This window comes from Pelodiscus sinensis, chromosome 7, assembly GCF_049634645.1.
Source record: "Pelodiscus sinensis isolate JC-2024 chromosome 7, ASM4963464v1, whole genome shotgun sequence".
Classification (NCBI taxonomy): Eukaryota; Metazoa; Chordata; order Testudines; family Trionychidae; genus Pelodiscus; species Pelodiscus sinensis.
This window is the reverse complement of record NC_134717.1, coordinates 51,693,346-51,714,050: the sequence shown is the minus strand read 5'-3', so window position 1 is coordinate 51,714,050 and position 20,705 is coordinate 51,693,346. Positions and strand designations below refer to the sequence as shown.

Below are 20,705 nucleotides of genomic sequence, written 5' to 3'. Positions count from 1 at the left end.
TGGCTTGGCTTCTAAAATGTTATCCAGTGCCTGACTTAAAAGTCTATGTATTATTAGAATACATATTTTGCATAACTCTGGTTTAAGGATATTGCTGGGTAGATAACCAGTTAAGAGGAGTCAAGACAAAGTCAAGTGCCTTAACATTCTTAACTGGCTATTATCTCACTTTTAATTTCCTTAAAAGCCATATGACTTGTCTTTATGAAGTGTTTAATGGTATTTCGTTTTCACCTTGATCTTGCAAGCCTGTTGCTACTGTAAGTTTTGTTGGCTGCTCTGCTTCTTATCTTCAAGAGAAATGGATGCTTATCTGCTCTGATGTACAGGTTTCTAATTTTTTCATATTCTTGAACTGTTATTAATGTTTTGGAATTTCGCACTTTTTATAAATGTGGACTTATAAATCTTTCAGCAATCTGGTCTTTTTTTAATTGACTAAATGATATGGCCTGTAGGTGATGGATGACTTTATGCCACATTTATTCTAGCTTTGAAAAATAGCCCAAAAGTATTTTAGATGTGATATTATAGCACTTGATGTTCTAAATTGAGTTTTTGTGCTAGGAAAGGTACTTGATTGACAGCTGCTGTTAATTTAAGCAATAGCTGCAGGGTAGCAAAGTTCTCCTGCCATCTGACCAGTCAACTCTGACTTGGAGGGACTATTTCCAAGGGTGGAAGAGTAGGTCGGTCTCTTTGCCCATTTAGGCCTTGGTTTATCTGCTAATTTTGTCCTTTGTACCGATGTTGGAGGGAAAGTTTTGGATATGTGGTGTGGACTGAGACCACCAATTCATTACTCACAGGCCATTATTCTCTCAGTGTGAATATGATGTAGGTTTGTACTTTGAACCCTATGCTCCATTACCAGATAGTGGAGTAGACACTGTGCGTGAGGTAAGTTTAGTATTCTGTGCTGAGGAGGACTGGGTGGAAAGGGAGCCATACTGTTATAGTGGACACCAGAGAGGATTTAAGCTTGATCCAGAGGAAAGACTTCAACTGAAATGAAATGAGGCATAAAAGATCTGCCAAGGAAGGATTATGGGGTTGGCAGATCCCCGTCTAGACTGCTGCGCTGTGCCGACAATCAGCTGATTGGCACAGCGTGGCGGCCATTTTGATTTAAATGTAGTGGCGATTATTTAAATCGCAGCTTCATTTCCCTTTGCTGTCCTGCCTTAACTGAATAAGCTCACACTCTTTAAAAGAATAAGTCATTTCACCTTAAATTTGCCATATTTTGATGCCAGCCCAAAGATGACTTTTTTTTTTTTTCAGACACGGGTTTTGAAAAAAAAAAATTACAATCTCTGAAAAAACATTTAAAGCTTTTTTCTCCTCTTTGTGCATGAGTGTAATCAAGATAGCTAAATTTCACCACTGATGTTTCCTGGATAGATGTTTAGGGTAAAATACTCCAGGAAAAAATAACTTTTATGTATATGCACTATGAAACTTCCACTAAGTTTAGTTTACAGAACTAAGGAATAACATAGGGACAGAGGTAATTTAGTATTTAAAGCCCCGAACCTGCAAATGACCTTTTGGAGTCAGACACTTTTATATTGTATTCCTCTTACATTTTGTTTTTGGGAATTCTGTACAAGGACACCGTCATACAGCTTACTCTTTCTTGCTCTTAAATTAAAGGCCAGTTAAGAATAATTTCTAGTGTCTTTGATGTTATGTTGCAACTGAGGGGGACTTGCATTAGGGTTTTCAAATTAAGGCCCTGAACCTGCAATGGGATCTTATCAGATAGAAATTTTGTGACCAGGCAGATGCCCACTACCTTCAATGGAACGTCGTGTGCAGGTAGGGTTTTGGATGTGTAAACTATTTTGCGGGATCAAGAACTAAGAATGAGATCTATCAGGAATGTGGACATGGGCTGTGATTTATATGGGCTTGTGGGCCTGGGGCTCTGCTTCACCAATATTTGGACCTGGGTCTCTCCCCTGGCCCTGCCCGGAGTGAGCCCCGGCCCCTACCTGCTGGCCCCCCCACGCGTCCTCCCACCCTGGCCCCAGAGCATCCCCCCTCCGTCCTGTCCCTAGCTTTCAGTCCACCTCCCCCTCGCCAGCGCGTGCTGCTGGCTGCTGCTACCATGTGCAGCATTTACGGGTGAGTGGGGTGACGTCACAGCCCGGGACTTTAAAACTGTTTGGCACGACATTGTGCCACACGGCCAAGCTTTGCGTTCAGATTTCGGGGACGTCTGGGGCCTGAGCACAGACTCCGGCCCTGCAAAGCGGAAGGCAGAAGGTAAGGTGAGGGGAGGAAGGGGCTTGTGCGGAGGGGGAAGAAAGGGGAAGGCACGGAGGGGAGCGTGGAGAAGAGACAAATGCCAGGGGGCCAAGTACAGGCAATGAGGAAAAGGGCAGGAGGGGATGTGTCAGTGGGAGGGGGGACAGGGTGATGCTGGGAGAGGAGAGGGTAAGAGCATTGGGGGCTAGAAGGGGGAGGGGGAGGTGCTGGGAGAAGGCTTGAAAGAAGGAGGAATGGGGGTAGAGAGTGGTGAGGGGATGGGCATCAGAGAAAAAGCAGGCAAAGGGGGTAGAAGCAGTAAGAGAAGGGGGAGGCACCAGGAGAGTGCAGGGCTAAGGGAAGGTGCAGGTTCCAGGGGATTCTGGGGGTGAAGCGGAAGGGCAGACACCTGCAGGAGAGGGATCAGCACCAGAGGAGAGAGGCGAGGGAGGTGTTAGAAGAGGGGTAGCTCACATGATCAGAGTGCGGCTACTGGAGGAGTGGGCACAGGGGGCAGAGAAGGGCGGGTGGAGGGTCGCAGGAGGGCTGAGGGCAGTGAGAAGGGCAGGAGTCAGGACAGCAGAGGAGAGTGAGGAGTTTGGGGGGCAGCAGGCACCAGGGGAGCTGATGGAGCAAGGGTAGGAGACATGGTAGCAGAGAGAAAAGGTAAAGGTTTATAAAATATTTATTAATAACTTAGGTGCCACAATGGCACATGTAAACAAGCCACATGAACTCAGTACTGGTGCACAACACAATTCATTCTGATCACGGAAGGAAACTCTTAGGCTATGTCTACACTGGCAGCTTCTTGAGCAAGAACAGTGTAGACATAGCCTAAGAACATCTTGCGCAAGGGGTCTTATGCAAGAAGTCTTGCACAAGAACACGTCCACACTGCCATGTGCGAGCTGTGCTCTTGTGCAAGAGCCTTCATGGCAGAGTGGACACTCTCTTGCGCAAGAATCCACAGAGCCGCTACACTGCCTACCTGCTCTTGCACAAGGAAATTTACAGTACGGTATGGTAAGAGGGAGCATCTTGCACGAGAGCTACACTCTTTTCTAACAGGTGTAAGTTATCTTGCTCAAGAGGGCAGTGTGGATGCTCGGCAGGGATTTCTTGCACAAGAAACCCCTCCGGCTAACGTGGCTATTGGAGCTTTCTTGCGCAAGAACGGCTGTACTTGTGCAAGAAGCCGTGAGTGTAGACATAGCCTTAGAGGGAACCGTTCCCCCAGCCTCTCTGCCCCTGAGTTAATGTCACACACATTGGGTTAATGCAATTGCAGGATAGTTGCATGAGGGGGGTTTGATGGGGGGCCAAACTAATCCCTGTTGGTAGGAGGATGGTGGGAAAAGCCCTTCGAGAGGGGTGACATGATGCTTTTTACTTGTGGTCATGTGTCCATCTTGCCCCGAGTGTGTTACCTCCAGAGGCCTGGTTAATGGGGGGTCAGGAAGTGTGGCTAATGGGGCACCACCAAAAATTATACAAACCTGCCGCCCCTGAATGTGAATGAGCCTCACAAGGGAATCTCATTTGGGTCTTTTAAAGAAAGTTACTAGACAAAACAAAGGTGAGTCTGCTGTTGGGAAACAACCCTCTACTGGAAGAAGAATGGACTCAGTATAGTAGATCTCTTCCATTTTGTAACTAATGTCAATCTGGTGGCCCCTCTGTTCTAGCTGCTATTTCTATGGGATTGTTTCAGTCATATTCACTGGACTTCATAGTCATCCTGTTGTGTACATTGTAATAGTACACAGTATGGCTCTGTCCTGTGTAGCCTCCAAACAGTTATTAATTAAGTGTGTGTGGAAACCTAACTGCTGCTTGCCAGAAGATGTCAGCCTTGTTTATGTAAAAAATGCAAGAAATAAAATGGCAATAATCTTCTCACAGGTTCACTGCCTCTCTCTCCTAATCTTGCTAAATTTCCTCTGGAGCTCTCTGTGTGTGGGTTTGGGGGGGAACCCACCTTGTCTTTAGGCTGATTGACACTGGACTACATGTCACTCATGCTGCTACCTCTCTTTGTGTGCTTCAAATACTGCTCGTAAATTAACAAAAAATCTACTTAGGTAAGTGGCCTCATACAGCCAAACAGTGGGCTAATAATCTGACAAAAGGTCTGTTTTATATGCACCAATCTGTTGTCTGTCACTAGTAACCTTTTAATAGACATAATTTAAGGGAATTCAAGCAGTTTTCCCCAAACACCTGCAGTTAGGAAATAATATATCTATCATGAAAGTAAAGAAAGGCTGAAGCAGCAAACAGTTTACTTTTCCAAGATTGAAATTCTTGTAGCCAGTATAATTTGTGTTGAGGGAGGCTGAATGTTCTTTGCAATTGTTGTCAGATTTGATTAGATAGCAGCTTGTATTCGTGTAAAGAAAGAAAACTCAATTAAAAAAATTGAGTTGCAGAGATATTTAGGGCTACAAGGGGCTCAACACTTCAATGATATTCTGTAATATTGTGCCTGAAAACAACATGTTGTTGTAAATGGTGTCAAATCAATGGTCATCTAAAAATTACTTATAAGAAAGCTGATGTGGGTACTTTTATTGCTTAAAGGCATTTAGAGAATGCTGATTCAGTCACACAGCACGAGATGTGCTAGCAACTAGAAGGTCACTTTGTAGCATCAGGGTTCATATCTTTGTCAGTTTCTTATAGTGACATTCTAAGGGATGACTGCTTTTGTGGTCACATTTTTGGGCAAATCATGTGCCATATATCCATTTTGTTCACCTGCTAGTGACTGGCAATCATTTTCCTCTAAGTTGAGTGGGTACAATATTTTATGACCTATGCAAGCATTGGCTTGAAAAATGCATTGTGGTATGAACAGGTACTTTAGAATATTAAATAGTTGGATGGGGTTATTATACGCTGTCCTGTGGCTTGCATGAATGTTAATAGTTGCATATACAGATTTGGAAGAGAATGAGGAAATTAGCCTCTGGATGGGTGTCAGCAAAAAGTACCTTACGTTAAATTATGGAGCAATATTCTTTTTCCTTTAAAGAGGTTCCATCTGGTCAAAGTTGCTACCAATTTACATTAATTTGAAGTGCAGTCATAAGTGATCTTCAATTCCACAGGCTACTGAGGTCATTTGATTAATCTATCCAGGGACAGATGTAGGTTCCCAATTCAATGCATATACTGGCTTGGGGATGGCATGTCAGAGGACCCAGGCCTGTGTGATCATTGACCTCCCTTGGCACACTGTGAAGCTAAGATGAATCCACTCAAGTTATGCAGTCAGTGTGTGTCAGTGAAAGCATGTTGGCCCCCATATGCATGCTCTCATTAAGAAATAAATAGGTCTTAGTTTGCAAAGCTACAGTGAGCTAAGGCCACTTCACTTCTGCATCTGTACCTGAATTTCCTGAGTTCCCCTCTAAACAAGCCTTATTAGACTGACCTGAGAATTTCCTTCCTGCTTCTGTCTGAGACTGGCCTCTCATTCATTTGAATGAACCTTTCTGTTTCACACAGCAATAAGATGATTATTAATTGCCTCTAGGTACTTACCTAACTGACCTCAAACTCCACTCTGCTAGCAATCCAAAGGTACTGGAATTTCACTATGGAATGGAAGAGCATTCTGAGGATGCCAAGATTTGGGGCAGGGCTGACTTTGAAAATGCCACTTGGTTCTAGGTGGAGGGTAGTCATTTTCCTCTGTCTAGAAATGCTGTGGTTTCCCTCAGGACTCCTGCCAGTGGCATGACAGCAAGGCAATGCTGCAGAAAATGCATTATATTTAAAACTTGGAAAGGAAAGATGCCCTCTGTAGTGAGGTAGCTTTAGTGGACATTTTGACTATTCCTGTTTTCAGTGGCCTCCTAACATTTTTCACTGAAAGGAGTGAACAGAAAAGGCACTGTTGTTGCCAATGAAATAAATGAAGATATTCGTTTCCATTCAGTTAATAGCAGCAATTCTCCTTTCTCCCCCTGTTTTATTTTACTTTCTTTCTTAGGTCCCTTGCTGTCACCCAAAATGAGAGGCCCAGTGTCCCAAAGTTGTAACTTTCTACTAAAGGCTTGAGTTTAACATTTGAATTTTTAAACTCACCCTGAGTATTGTTCTTTGTGAAGTTTTAAAAGAGTAAACAGTACAGAAAAACATACATTTGCAGTACTAAATCTTTAAATTCACTTCTCAGCTAGTTTAAACCATACTTCCATTGATTTGTTAAACAAAATTATCACCAAGTGGAAATCTACCTCAAAAGTCTATACAATACAGTTGACCATACTTTAGCATTATAAGTGGAAGAGGAAAAATGGGTTGACCATGCTTGTCATGTTAGAACTGGTTGGGAAAACTATCCCCCATCTCAACCTATTTCTACTTCATCTTCCACTCCCCTATCCTGCCATATACACTCTAAGCACGTGCAGAGAAAAATGTAACTTCTTGGCAAATATCCTCAAACTCCAAATTATGGTTTTGAGATGTTGTGGTCCGATATGGCAGTTGGACTGCTGAGCTCTCATGCTTTCATAGTCCTCTACAGTCTAACCAGGGAGAATGGCTCATATATTCCATGATTCATCATGGCCTTGACTTTTGGATTGCAATTTTGGTGCATATTGGGATTTCCTGGTCCTGTATCTCATGGGAGATACAGTCTGTAGATGGGGAACTCAGTCATAGAGGAGAGTAGGGGAAACAAGGCACCTGAACTACAAGTCTCATTATAAAATGTTGCCACAGCATTTAATTTAAATATAGGTTATTTCACTTTCTGAAAAAAATTGGAAACTTTGATAAACTTGAAATAAACTACGCAACTTGAGCTATACCATTGACGTAGCTCAAGTCAAAATAGCTTATTTTGACTTTGGGTGCATCTACATAGCACTTATTTTGAAATATAGCACTCTTTCCCCAATTTCCTTTACTCCTCATACAGTGAGGTTTACAGAAGTCGGAGTAAGAAGTCTGTTATTTCGAAATAACGGGCTTGCTGTGTAGACGCACACTACATTATTTTGGAATAAGAAGAGGTTACTCACCTTCGGTGCAGTAACGATGGTTCTTCGAGGTGTGTCCCCGTGGGTGCTCCATGTCTGGTGTCGGGCTGGTCCCGGCGCCGCGAATCGGAGCTTGCCATAGCTGTAATCGACCGGGTCGCGCATGCACGAGTAGCATTCGCGCCTTTGAACAGCCGCGTGCGACCCGGTCCCCGCCAGTTCCTCTCACCGCCATCTGAAAAAGATAATAAAGAAGATTCCGTAGCGGGGAGGAGGGTGGGTCGTGGAGCACCCACGGGGACACACCTCGAAGAACCATCGTTACTGCACCGAAGGTGAGTAACCTCTTCTTCTTCTTCTTCGGGTAGTCCTTGTGGGTGCTCCACGTCTGGTAACTCCGGAGCAGTAATCCACTAAACGTGGGCTACGGAATCACTAGTATTGTGGCTTGGCAACACCGCTGAGGCTAGGGCCGAATCAGAAGCCAAGCGCTGCACTATTGCGTAATGCCTTGCGAACGTCGTGTTGGAAGACCATGTAGCAGCACGGCATATGTCGCGTAAGGGTACTCCTCTGACAAAGGCCATTGATGTAGCCATCGCTCGTGTCGAATGGGCTCTAGGGTGTGATAGAAGCGGTTTCTTAGCCATGCTGTAGCAGGTAGTAATACAAGAAACGATGATCTTCGAGATACGTTGGGCAGATAAGGCTTGACCTTTAGAGTGTCCCAGGGTGGAGACAATCAGACGATCTGTTTTCCTAAAACCACGGGTTCTATCTATGTAGAAGGCTAGAGCCCTGCGGACGTCTAGAGTGTGCAAAAGAGCGTCCCATCTAGACGTGTGAGGTTTTGGGTAAAAGCATGTCAGAACGATCGGTTCATTGATGTGAAAGTCGGTACAGACCTTCGGCAGAAAAGCTGGATGTAATCTCAATGTTACAGCCTCCTTAGAAAAAACTGTATATGGGGGTGATGACATCAGTGCTGCGAGCTCACTCACCCTACGTGCCGACGTTATAGCGAGGAGAAAAAGTACTTTCATTGTGAGGTGAGGCAAGGGAGCGGTTGCTAGAGGTTCAAACGGGGTTTTTGTTAGAACGTCGAGGACCAAGTCAAGACTCCACGCAGGTGGCGGGGGCCTAACTGGTGGATTAAGGTTAACGAGGCCTTTAAAGAATCTTGCCACTATAGGATGGGAAAAAACTGACTTCCCTTCGATGGGCATGTGGAAGGCCGCAATTGCCGCTGCATGAACTCTAAGTGATGATATGGATAGCCCATCCGTCTGCAGCTGGAGAATATAGTCCAATATGACATTAAGTGGTGAAAGAAAGGGGTCGAGGTCTTTAGGAGCGCACCAACGAGTGAATCTCGACCATTTTGAGAGAGAGGTCTTTCTAGTCGATTCTTTCCTACTATAGAGCAAGATGCGCTTTACCTGGTCCGAGCAAAGCATCTCGGACGTGCTGAACCATCTATCATCCAGGCTGTTAAGTGAAGGGTGTCCAGCCTCGGATGGAGAAGAGAGCCCTTCTGTTGCGACAGTAAGTCCGGTAGATGAGGGAATCGGTACGGTATCCGAGTCGAGAGCTGCAGGAGGGTCGAGTACCACGGTTGCCTGGGCCAAGCCGGGGCTATGATCAGCACTCGTGCCCTGTCCATGACAACCTTCTCTAGCACCCTGGGAATGAGCACAACAGGAGGGAAAGCATATAACCGTGATGTTCCCCAGTGACGAAGAAACGCATCTCCCAGAGAGTGCATGTCCACTCCCGCTCTGGAGCAGTAAGCTCTGCATTTCGCGTTGGTCCTTGTGGCAAAGAGGTCTATGTCCGGTTGACCCCAGCGGTGAAAAAGGGGCCTGAGGATGTCCGCATGAATTTCCCACTCATGGTCCTGGTAAAAATGTCTGCTTAGAGCATCTGCGATAGTGTTTTCTGCACCGGGTAAGTATGCAGCGACGAGAGAAATGTCGTTTCGAGTGCACCACTTCCACAGTCGAACTGCCTCTGCACAAAGGGATCTGGAGCGAGCACCGCCTTGTCTGTTCACATAATACATCGCTACGATGTTGTCTGTTAGAATCCTTGTTGTTGTTCCTCTTATGTGCTGTTTGAACTGTCTGCATGCGTGAAATATTGCCCGCAGCTCGAGGAGGTTGATGTGCAACAACATCTCCGCTGGGGACCATCGGCCTTGTGCCTTTTCAGTACCCATGTGAGCGCCCCAACCCGGGAGAGATGCGTCCGTGGTTATCTCTTGCTGGTTGCGGAGCGTGAAACGGAACCCCTACTAACATGTTGCTGGGGTCGGTCCACCAGTGGAGGGACTGTTTGACCTGCATGGGTATCACCACCGTTTTGCGGACGCTGTGCCTGGCGGGATTGTACACGGTGGCCAGCCAATGTTGTAGGCACCTTAAATTTAGTCTTGCGTGCCGCACGATAATTGTAGTAGCCGCCATATGACCCAGGAGCTGCAGGTATATGTGGACTGGTAGCATAGGAGACTACAAAATCGTTATCACCAGGTCCTTTATGACCTGGAAACGCTCTACCGGCAAATGCACTCGTTCTTCGAGAGAGTTTAGCCGCGCTCCTATGAAAGTAAGGATCTGCGTTGGTTGCAGTCGGGATTTTTCTGTGTTTACAACAAGGCCGAGAGACTTGAATAGAGCTAGAGTGACCTTCACCATGTGGGAGGTCTCCGCGCAGGTGAGCCCCTTGATCAGACAATCGTCCAGGTAAGGAAAAATTGCGACTCCTATCCTGCGTAGATGTGCCGCTACCACCGCTAGTGTCTTGGAGAACACCCTCAGTGCCGATATAAGACCGAACGGGAGTACCTTGAACTGGAAGTGGTCGTTTCCTACCACAAACCGTAGAAATCGCCTGTGTGCCACGTGAATTGAAATGTGGAAATAAGCGTCCTGTAGATCTAGGACTGCGAACCAGTCTCCTTTGTTTAGTGCTGGCATGATCTTGACCAGCGTGGTCATTTTGAAGCGCTGTTTGCGGATGAAGCGATTTAGACCTCTTAGGTCGAGGATTGGCCTCCACCCCCCTGACTTCTTGGGAACCAGGAAGTACCTGGAGTAGAACCCTTTTCCATGAAACTCCTTCGGGACCCGTTCTATGGCACCTATGTTTAAGAGGTGGAGGATTTCTTCTCGAAGAACGTTCTCGTGGGACAGGTTCACAATCAGAGCCAAGGTAGGGGGGGTAGTGGGGGGAACTGAAATGAATGGAATCGAGAGGCCTGATGTTGTTAATTCTAGGACCCATCGGTCCAATGTAATGCTGGCCCATTGATGTATGTAGGGCTTCAGCCGGTGGTTGAATGTGTTGGAAACGCGCTTCTGTATACTGACCACTGGAGGCATGTTCGCGTCCTTTGCATGTGAGTCAAACCTGCTGCCTAGGAGCAGGTCTGGTTGGTGGACGATTTTGCTGTTGTTGGCGTTTGCGCTGCGGGCGCTGTCGAAATTTGGGTTGTTCAGGTGCGCGCTGCTGTTGCCTATACGAGGAATAGTCATACCTCCTTTGGAACGGATAGTATCTCCTTTGTCTGAAAGGTGGTGTGTACATACCCAGAGTTGTGAGGGTAGTACGTGAATCCTTCCCCGAGTGTAAAATTTCATCGGTTGAGGAGGCAAACAGCTTTTGCTTATCGAAGGGCAGGTCCTCGACCTTGGTTTGTAACTCCCTAGGAGCTCCCGCTGACAACAGCCATGAGGCCCTACGCATAGCGATGCCTGAAGCCATGGCTCGCGCCGCGTTGTCCGCCACATCAGCAGCGATTTGTAGAGATGTTCTGCATGCCGCGAGTCCCTCTTGAACTACAGCTTTCAGAAGATGTTTCTTACTGTCCGGAAGATATTGCATTAGTTCAGGAAGCTTGGAATAGTTATCAAAATTATGGTTTGATAGGAGCGCAGCATAGTTAGCGATGCGAAGGAGTAAGGTTGACGAAGAATAGACCTTACGGCCGAATGAATCCAGCTTTTTAGAATCCTTGTCCGGAAGGGAATTCTTAAAGTGCGAAGTCTTTGCCTTATGGCGGACTGCATCGACGATCAACGAATTAGGCTGGGGGTGATTGAAAAGAAAATCCAGGCCTTTTGATGGTACGAAATACTTCTTGTCCACTCTTTTGTTAGTAGGTGGCACTGAGGTTGGCGTTTGCCAGATATCCTCGGCCACGTCCATAATGGCTTCATCTATCGGTAGGGCGATCCTTCTCTGTTGCTTCGGATGCAAATTTTTGAACAGCTTATGTTGTTTTCCTTGGGTCTCAGTAATCTGCACCTCTTGCGATTGTGCTACACGGCGAAACAGATCCTGGAATTCCTTTAGATCATCAGGGAGTGACGACTCGTTCGGAGTTATAGCTTTGACAGCCGAAGATACTGAAGAATTAGCATTAGGAGACTTGTCTGGTTCTGACTCAAAGTTGTCCCTCCTCCAGGTCTGATTGCTAGGAGTCGGGGATCGTGGGGACGGCACGGGTCTCTGGGAAGGCTGTCTCTACCGTCCAGAATGTGTGGAACCTGGACTTATTGAGCGACAAGAGCATGGTGACCTACAGCGAGATCGTGATTGACTACAGCGCGAAAATTCGTCATAGTAACGGTCATGATAATGTGAGCCATGCCGAGCAGAGTGTGCAGGTGATGAGTGCTTAGATGCTCTAGCGCTGCCATGCCTATCATAGTACAAACGCTGTGATGAGTACGTGGAATGTCTGGAAGGAGATCGAGACCTAGAGCGCCTGTGATGCGAACAACTACGCTCCCTATGGTGGTGATGATGAGAAGACACCCTGCGATTACAACTCTTCCTACGACCCAAAGTGCGAGAAGATGCCTCCGGAGAGGGTGAGAGAGAAAGCACCCGAGCATCTGAGTTGGATGGTGCCCTAGAAGCCTGAGGTGGGAGCTGTTCCTGAGAGGAAGGCTGCAGGGTTGTAGATTCAATAGAATGTGAAGAGGCAGGCATTTGGTCTGCAGGCTGCTCTCCCGGTGCGCACGGTGCTGAGGACAGCTCCCTGCGAGGAGAACTGCGTGAGGAGGCTGGAGTGGTCGGCACCGGGAGCGTGGGTGCCGACGGAGCTGGCCCTTTAAGGGGCTCCTGTGGTGCCGGCTGCGGCCGCGGCTTTGACGTGCCGGGCGGCTTTTTTCCTGCCAGTGCACGGGGTGCCCTGGAACCAGAGGCACCCGGCTTTCCTCCTGCGGTGCCCTGCGGCTGTGGGGCTATTGGCAGGGACTTTGCAGGAGAGGCTCTCTTCCTGCTCGGAGAAGGTGCCTTTGGGGAAGGAGCCCTCCGCTTCTCCAGAGTAGGGTCCGAGGCAGAGGATCCTGCCAAAGTAGAAGGCATCAACGCCTTATCGAATAAAATTTCTTTCAGCCGCCTTTCCCGCTCCTTACGAGCTCTGGATGTGAGTTTGGCACAGTGCCCACACTTTTGGGGAATATGTGCCTCCCTGAGGCAGCGGACACAGGCAGAGTGGCCGTCCGAGAGCGGCATAGAGTCCCTGCACACAGAACATTTCTTGAAGCCGGGAGAGCCCGGCATTTTAAAGGACTGAGAGGGCTTGTCCCGCGCTCCTCTCTGCGAGTGATATTCTGTTCCCGTTTCCTTGTTGGTTTTATTTTCTCTGTATATTTTGTATATCTCTATTATTTATTTTATTTTATTTATTTATTATTACTTTACTTCCTTTAAAAAAAAAAATAAGCTGGTGGGACTAAGGCTGCGGCGAAAGTGACCGGAGCCGCGGTTTGAACCGCCGGTTTTAAGATTAATTACGTCCGGTTACTCAGTTTTCCCTTTTGTTTAAATGGCAGTGTTAATTAATAATATTTTTTTTTCACGTTTCTCTGAGGTAGAGAGAAGACAAGAAGAACTCCGTCCGCGACCAGGGGCGGATGAGAGGAACTGGCGGGGACCGGGTCGCGCGCGTCTGTTCAAAGGCGCGAACGCTACTCGCGCATGCGCGACCTGGTCGATTACAGCTATGGCAAGCGCCGATTCGCGGCGCCGGGACCAGCCCGACACCAGACGTGGAGCACCCACGGGGACTACCCGAAGAAGAATTGATGTTATTCTGAAATAATGCTGCTGTGTAGATATGTCCTAGGAGAATAAAGTCAAACAAAATACATTTAGAAGCTCAAATATTCACTGCCCTTTTTCAGGATTTCCCCAATTTAAATTATAGCATTTGACAGAACAGAAAAATGTTAGGCCTGTAATTCTTTAACAAAATACTGTAGAGCTTTTGAACTGATCTAAATCCATTGCATTTATGTCCTGACAATGGATATTGTGGTGAAAAACATATTTTGTGTGGTCTCTAGTCTTGTGATTATTTGGAATAACTTAAAACAAAGTGAAAGGGCAAATATATATTCATTTTCAAATTAAATGGGTATTTTATTACGCTGTTCTTGAATTACTGTTCTCTTGAGCCTGCAAAATCCTGGCAGAATAGAGAGAGATAAGCATTCTGTGCTAGTAAGCTAGGAGTTCATTGCCTCAACCTAAAACTGTATTCAAGCTCTTGGACTGTCCTGGAAAAACTAAAATTAGTGATGAGGAAAGATCTGCAAGGGATTGTGGTCTGTTCTCTCTCTCCAGGATTTCTGTCTTCAGTATATAATTCTCTAGGGTGTTTTCTCCAATCCTCTACTTTGTGGATTCCATTATTTTAATCTTACACATTTGACTTAGTGAAAGAACGATATAATTATGTTTAATATTAATGTTTCGTTCAAACCCGTGTGTCTATATTAAATCTTAGGATATTAATAATGGCTTAGGGCTTAATGAGCAATACTACCTGTCCAACTGAAAATAAGACTGATTATTTCACCAGATGCTCCTAATAAAATGTTGTGTAAAGGTGCATCCGGGTAGGAGGAGGTATGTCCATTCGGATGAATAGAAAATGACATCTCCATATCTATGCAACATGTTGACAACTTGACGCCACTCTGCTATTTTAGTGCAATGAAATCACTAGGATATGGTTGGCTACTGTAGTAGGTTTAATGGCCAGAACCTGTCTATCAAAAGTATTACAGTTTGACACTACTCCCAGGCATTTACATTAACAATAAAATGTAGAGAGTGGGTGCTACGGCTGCCATTAGCATGAATGGAAATCTGACAGCAACTTGGCAGGGCTAAGTGTTTGTCACACTGAAGTGGGAATAGATTTAAAGCTGGCTAACATTAATTAACCATTTCAAATAGCAACAAAACAGGTAGAGTGAGTTGAACAAATGACTAAAGACTTTTTGGGAAAGTAAACTCAAAGTAGGTTTTTGTTTCTTTTACTCAAGGAAAAGACAATTTGAGAAATAAATCGAAACCATATTCGTTGTTAAGCAGATCCCAGGCCATTACTGAAGTTAACCAAATACTATTCAAGACTCTAATGTTCTAGCAATGAAGAGTAGAAGTTGCAAACCTGATTTTCACCATTATTCATGAGGCTGGGGTTGCATACATTAGGTCAACTTTCTGTGGTAGTATAGATACAGGCTTATAGTCATTCATCATTTTATTGCTAATTATTATTTAGCCAATATCAGAAGAGAAAATTTGTGCGCTTCTGTAGGGCAAGGTGGACTACTTGCAGCATGAAAACTTAAAATGAAATTGCATTGAGCTACTAAGCTGCACCTAAACAGCAAACACAATGTGCCCCAGTGTCAGGCTTGTGTTTTGATAAGAACATTGAATTTCTGGAGTGAGAGAAGTTATTTTTCAAAGTGTATTTAACAGGCTTTAGTTTGGTTTAGCTGTATGCTGAAAAAACACACATTAACCAAACAACCTCCATAATGACACTTGATCCCCTGGCATGGGAGAAATTCTATAGCCTTTGATATCTTTGTTTTGGAGTGGTGCAGCCAACTACTAAAAAGCCTTTTTCCAACTTTAGAAGAGCTCTTCTTGCACTGATAAACACGTTCATATTCCTCTGCACCCTAACCTATTTATTTATAGCCAGTTATCTTCCCAGAATTCCTTGTTGCAATAAGCATTTCAGCTCTACTCTTCGCTTTTCCCAGTTGTGTCATTTGCATCACCTGCAGGTAAGGCCTGCATGCAGCTTTTGTACCTATTTCAGTTAGGGAAGAGATTTTTAGTTATACTGGTATAACTCTTAATGGGGCTGTAGCTCTATTGGTATAATTTGCCTTATTCCAATATAGCCTATTCCTCTTCCAATATGGGAATAGCTATATGACTATATAGAAATACTGTAACTTTTTTCTGTAGCTGCTTTGTGTTGGTGGAATAGAAGCCTGTTGATAATGATTTATTCGGTTGCGCTCCTAGATGAACTTGATACTACTTAGTAAATGTATACAAATCCCTCTCCTTAGGGGTTTATAATCAAAGGCCCCAATTCAGGAAAATGCTTTAACTCATTCCGTTCCTGTTAGGAAGGATCTTCAGCAGATTAATTTGTAGGCACAAGCTGAAGACTTTTCATGAACAAGGACACTTTTGTGAGTGATACTTGACAGACCAGAGTCAATCTCTCCAGCTGCTTTAACTCTCAAATGCCAAATTTTGCTAAAACGCCTGCTGGACTTACCAGATGTCCCCAAATGTTTGGTCTTTTAAAATGCTGGGTTGGACTCTCTGGCTGACATTTCAACTGGCATTTGCCATAGCTGCAGTTGCTGAATCCAGATGCTTAAATTCTTCCTGCCAGCAAGTCCAATAAATTGCAGTCTTGCGGATGTATGTTTCACTCTACTATACTCCATTGACCTTTAAAAGGTAGCTGGCACTTTACACACACACACTCTACAACACAAATGAAATTTCATAAAATACTTGTATCTGTGGTTAAATATGTTGTTTGCATCTGGATCCAATGAAGTTTGCCAGAAGTCTTTTGGGATATATAAGGTTCATATGTATTGGAGCCTCACTTAATGAATAGATTAATATTCTAAATGCAGAATTTGAATAAAGTATAGGCACTACCTGAGTTACAAAGATCTGACTTACGAATACCCACACTAACAAAAACTCACCTGAAGCCTCAGGCAGGACCATCCTTAAGATTTAAGGAGCCCTACACAGTACTATTAAACTGGTGCCCCTACGCCCAATGGGGAGAGTGGCGTTTTATTTTAGAGATGTGATTTTTATAATCTTCAGCAACACACTAATTAAATAGTTTAAAATTTGCTTTAAAAATTAAGATCCTCTAGACCAGTATTTCTCAACCAGTGGTGCGAGTACTCTTAAGGGTACCCGAGACAGAAGGTGGGGGAGGGGTGTGATACGTCAACACAACTGAAATTTGGAGAAAACTGAATTTTGTTTTAAGTTTTATAGCGCTTTATTTTGTACTTTTTATACGCAAAAACTTCATCACCTGCCTAGCTACGATTAAGTTGTTTAAACAAATGGTAGATAACTTGTCTTGTGTGTCTGAAAACTGTAGGTAGTGGGGGTACTTATCTTTTTTTAAATGGGTACTTTATTAAAACAGGTTGAGAAACAGTGCTCTAGACTAACACTGTAAATTCAGAAACTGACCATATATATTGGGGTTGCAAATGCCTGTTAAATGGCTTCATTGCCATTTGAATGGCTCTTTCACAGGTTCTGTGTTCTGCTAATAGCTCTGACAGGCTTCTTTACTTTTAAGTTAACTAGATCAGGGTAAGCAAATTACGGTCCCACCCATCACCCAGGAAAGCTGAATGCTGTGAACCTGGGGAGAGGCTTTGCATGCTGCCCTCATCCCCAGCACAATCTCACAGCTCCCATTGGCAAGTTTCCAGTCAATGGGAGCTGCCTGCTTGAACAGGCAGCACACAAATTACCTCTCCCCTTGGGCTCACAGCATTCAGAGAAGCACACATGGCTGCTACAGCTGGCTGCTCTGTGAAGCCTGTGGGTGCATGGAAGGCAGGAGCCTGGCTGAATAACTTGCTGGGCTGATAGCTGGGAGTTGCTCAGGTAAGCGTCTCCCAGCTAGTCTGCCTTTGGCATCCCAGCCCCTACCTACCCTGCATAACCTTAAACCCTCTACCCCCCTCCCAGACCTGCACCCCATCCTCTGCTCTGGGTCATAACCCACTCCTACCTTAGGTCACAACCCAAACTTCTGCACCCCCGTTCTCTGCCCCAGGTCACAACTCCCTCCCCACCCAAACTCTCTCCAAGATCCCACAAGCCCTCCTGCACCTCAGTCTCTTACCCCAAGTTCACTGTTGTTTTTTTTTTTTTTGATACCGCACTACGTGCTCGCTTACTAGATGTGAGTGGAATTTTCAGATATTGAATGAACCGCTCTAGTATTTGCTAGTTGGCAAAACTGTACAAATAATTTCAGCTTGCCATTCCCACAAAAACCCTAACATGAAAGGTTACTTGATGTGTAATTTGTTTGGTGTCGGACTATAATGATGCTATTTGCATGTAGAGAAACTAATAGATGAGATCAGTGCAGAAATCTGGAATGATCAGACTCTGCTAGGATGTCCTGACAGCTGAGGGGCATCAACTGAGGAGTGTAGTTAAAGAGCAGCTAGAAAGGCTTGGGATAGACTGGTAGGCTGTGGTGATGTGGTGTAGAGGAATGATGTGAAAATATCTTTTAAACTTCCTGTTAAAATAACGAGAGAGAGAGAGAGAGCCAGCTAGTATGGTCATGAAGTGTTACATAGGGTGAATTCCTGGGCCTGCTAAAGACAATAGCACTATTCATATTGACTTCAAAAGGGTCAGAATTTCACCCATCTTTTTGAGAGATATTAGAGAATCTTTTAATTCTGCATATGATTCCTCACTACTTTAAAAGCAAGCAAAGTAATTGGAAAGGCATTTTGAAACCTTAGTGAAAGTTCATATTGATTTTAAGTTAGGCAAAATATGGAATGATCATTAGTATACCTTCAAAGTGTGCGACCTAAATTCAAAACAAACTACTGCTTTGTAATTGTTTTAATATTTGAATAAGGTCCTCTAGAGAGAATGGATGACTTCCTTCAGGTCTCAGGGTGACTAGGGGATATGTGATACATGAATACAAAATAAGGTATGAAGCCCACACATACAGAAAATCCCCTCGGGAGTGTCCTTGACCAAGACACTTCACGTACGTCAATAAGTCTGTAGGTGATGATTTAATCCATCTCTAACCTTATCAGTACAAAATCATCTGATACTTGAGTGAGTCACAAAAAATCCACTATTTCATTTAAAAATGATCAAGCTATTAGCCCTTTGGCTAGGGAACCAACTAACTTGAAGTGTGAAAAAGCTGCTCCAAAGGTTAGAAAGACCAAAAATAAGCTATGAATTGAAAATCAGTAAGTTTTCAACAGGCTACAATAGGCTTTGATATTAGTTTTAATTGATCACTAAAACTTCAGTGTTGGCCTGGGTTCTCATGGTTGACAACATTTAGGAGGAATTTATTAGTGAAGTGGAATAGGCAGAAGTGTCGACTTACTTTTGAAGACAGGATTGCTGCTTTGCTAGCTGTATGCGGTTGTATAGAAGCGTACCTTCACTCAGCCATGATAAAAGTAAAAGCAAGCTCTTTCCAATTAATTGGAAGTTCAATTGAAGAAATTATTCTATACCTTTGAAACGCATTAGTGGCTCTGCACTTCAAGTGCTTTACTCTCTCATTGCTTGTAGCAAAATGCTGCAGGTTATTTCTTTAAATACATGTTCTCTTGAATGGATTTGGAAGACGTTTTGAATCCTTATAATCATGTTTTCTGTTTAAGGCCTGGTGCTTTTGGAAATATTTTATCACAAGTGACTTTGATTTTCCAGCGGAACAGATGTCACTTACTGAATTACAGCATTTAGACTAGAGATATGAAAGAAATAATAATTCAATGGAATAAATCTTTAGGGCAATGAATATATTCAGAAGATCCTTTTATTCGGACTTCTCTCACCCAGTACTAGATCATCTCAATGGAGGTACGCCAATTTATCCAATCCTCAGGTTGTATCTCGATGAGTTGTTTTTTGTTTGGTATTAGTGAATTGATATATACCTAAATGGCGCAGATCACCCAGACATAAGTGACTAACTATTCAGCCTTATTGCTACTTGACATAGGTACACTTTAAACACATGATATGTGAGTTTCAATCGTGTTCAGCAAAGCATTTAAACACTTAAGTAGTTCTGTTGAAGTCCTGCTTATGTCAAAAGCCCACATTAAGGGAGCAGGAGCCTTTAGAATCTTGCTGGGTTGGGTTCAATGTTTCTTTTATTGGGGTGAGTTCCCAAAGTCCTGATTTGATCTCCTCATTAATATTTACAGGGGTTCAAATTACAGGTTGAACCTCTCTTGTTTGGCTCTTTCTGGGCTGGCAATATCTATGGTCTGGAATGATTTTAGTTAGCTGGATGCCCACCTATCATGGGTGTAGCCAAGTTTCCTGCAGTCCCATAAAGTTTATTTAGAGACTCCAGTCTGGCTCTCAGTATTCTGTGCTGCTTTTACCCCTAAATATCTTCTAAGATCCCAATGAGCAGTGGAAGTGTTGGTAATACAGCTGGACAAAATTCATGTCCCATGGTTCGAAAATGCTCTGGTTCAGTACCGGTCAGGTTCCAAGGATGCAGGACTAGAAGTTAAATCTGCATTTGTATCTTGGTAATGCAAAATTCTGAATATTTTGGGAGAATGCTGATATGACAGTGAAGAGACAACCTTGCCTAAAGTTACTTGGTTTATTGGGAATCAAAAACATTTAAATCCTTAAAGACTTCCTCCTCCTCAGATTTACATTTTTGCCTTTTTTGTTTGAACAATAAATGATTTAATTTTTCAGTAGTGTAGTTGTTTGAAGGGTGCTCTAATGTAGCTCTAAATCTTCCAATGCTGATGACTAATACTACCATTTACAAGTTTAACTTTCTTTTATCAACTAGTTAGACTAACATAATGTACGTCTGTGATGCCAGTCCTGCTGAGATAATGCCAGAGATTCTCAATGTCTATTCTTTTGTCTTAAAAGTTGCTGTATTTTACTTTTCAGGCATTTCTTGAATTGCTCTTTAACAACCAATGTGAAGTGGCCCATTAAAATAAGTAGGGTCTATGGCTTCTAATGTCTTCCAATTATACTGATAGTTAATAGCCTTTATGATGGCAAGCAGGCCCAGAAGATCAGAAATGGACGAACTTATTTGGGCATTAATAGAAGTGGCAAAGGAAGTAGTGTTTCATTACACCATGCTGGAAGCACTGTACTACAACACAAACATTAAAGAAAAATTAAGTAAGGAGCAGATGTCGGACACAGTAGAACACTGAGAAACGAATTTTAATTTAAGAATGCCACTGAGTCTGGTGCATGCAGTCCATAAAAATGCATTGGGAGAAGTAAAACAGATTTGAGAAACAAATTAGTGGCACTGATGGGACTACCTGGAAA

The 20,705-nt window shown here is 44.0% G+C and overlaps 1 long non-coding RNA gene across 1 annotated transcript in view; it reads left to right on the top strand.

Moving 5' to 3' along the window:
- LOC142830205 (uncharacterized) overlaps window positions 1–15,592 on the top strand; it is an 85,609-nt gene extending 70,017 nt beyond the window's left edge. Inside the window, exon 3 of the long non-coding RNA XR_012905244.1 lies at window positions 13,142–15,592. This is a non-coding gene — a long non-coding RNA (uncharacterized LOC142830205). The remainder of the gene's footprint in view (window positions 1–13,141) is intronic.
- The last annotated feature ends 5,113 nt before the right edge of the window (window positions 15,593–20,705 follow it).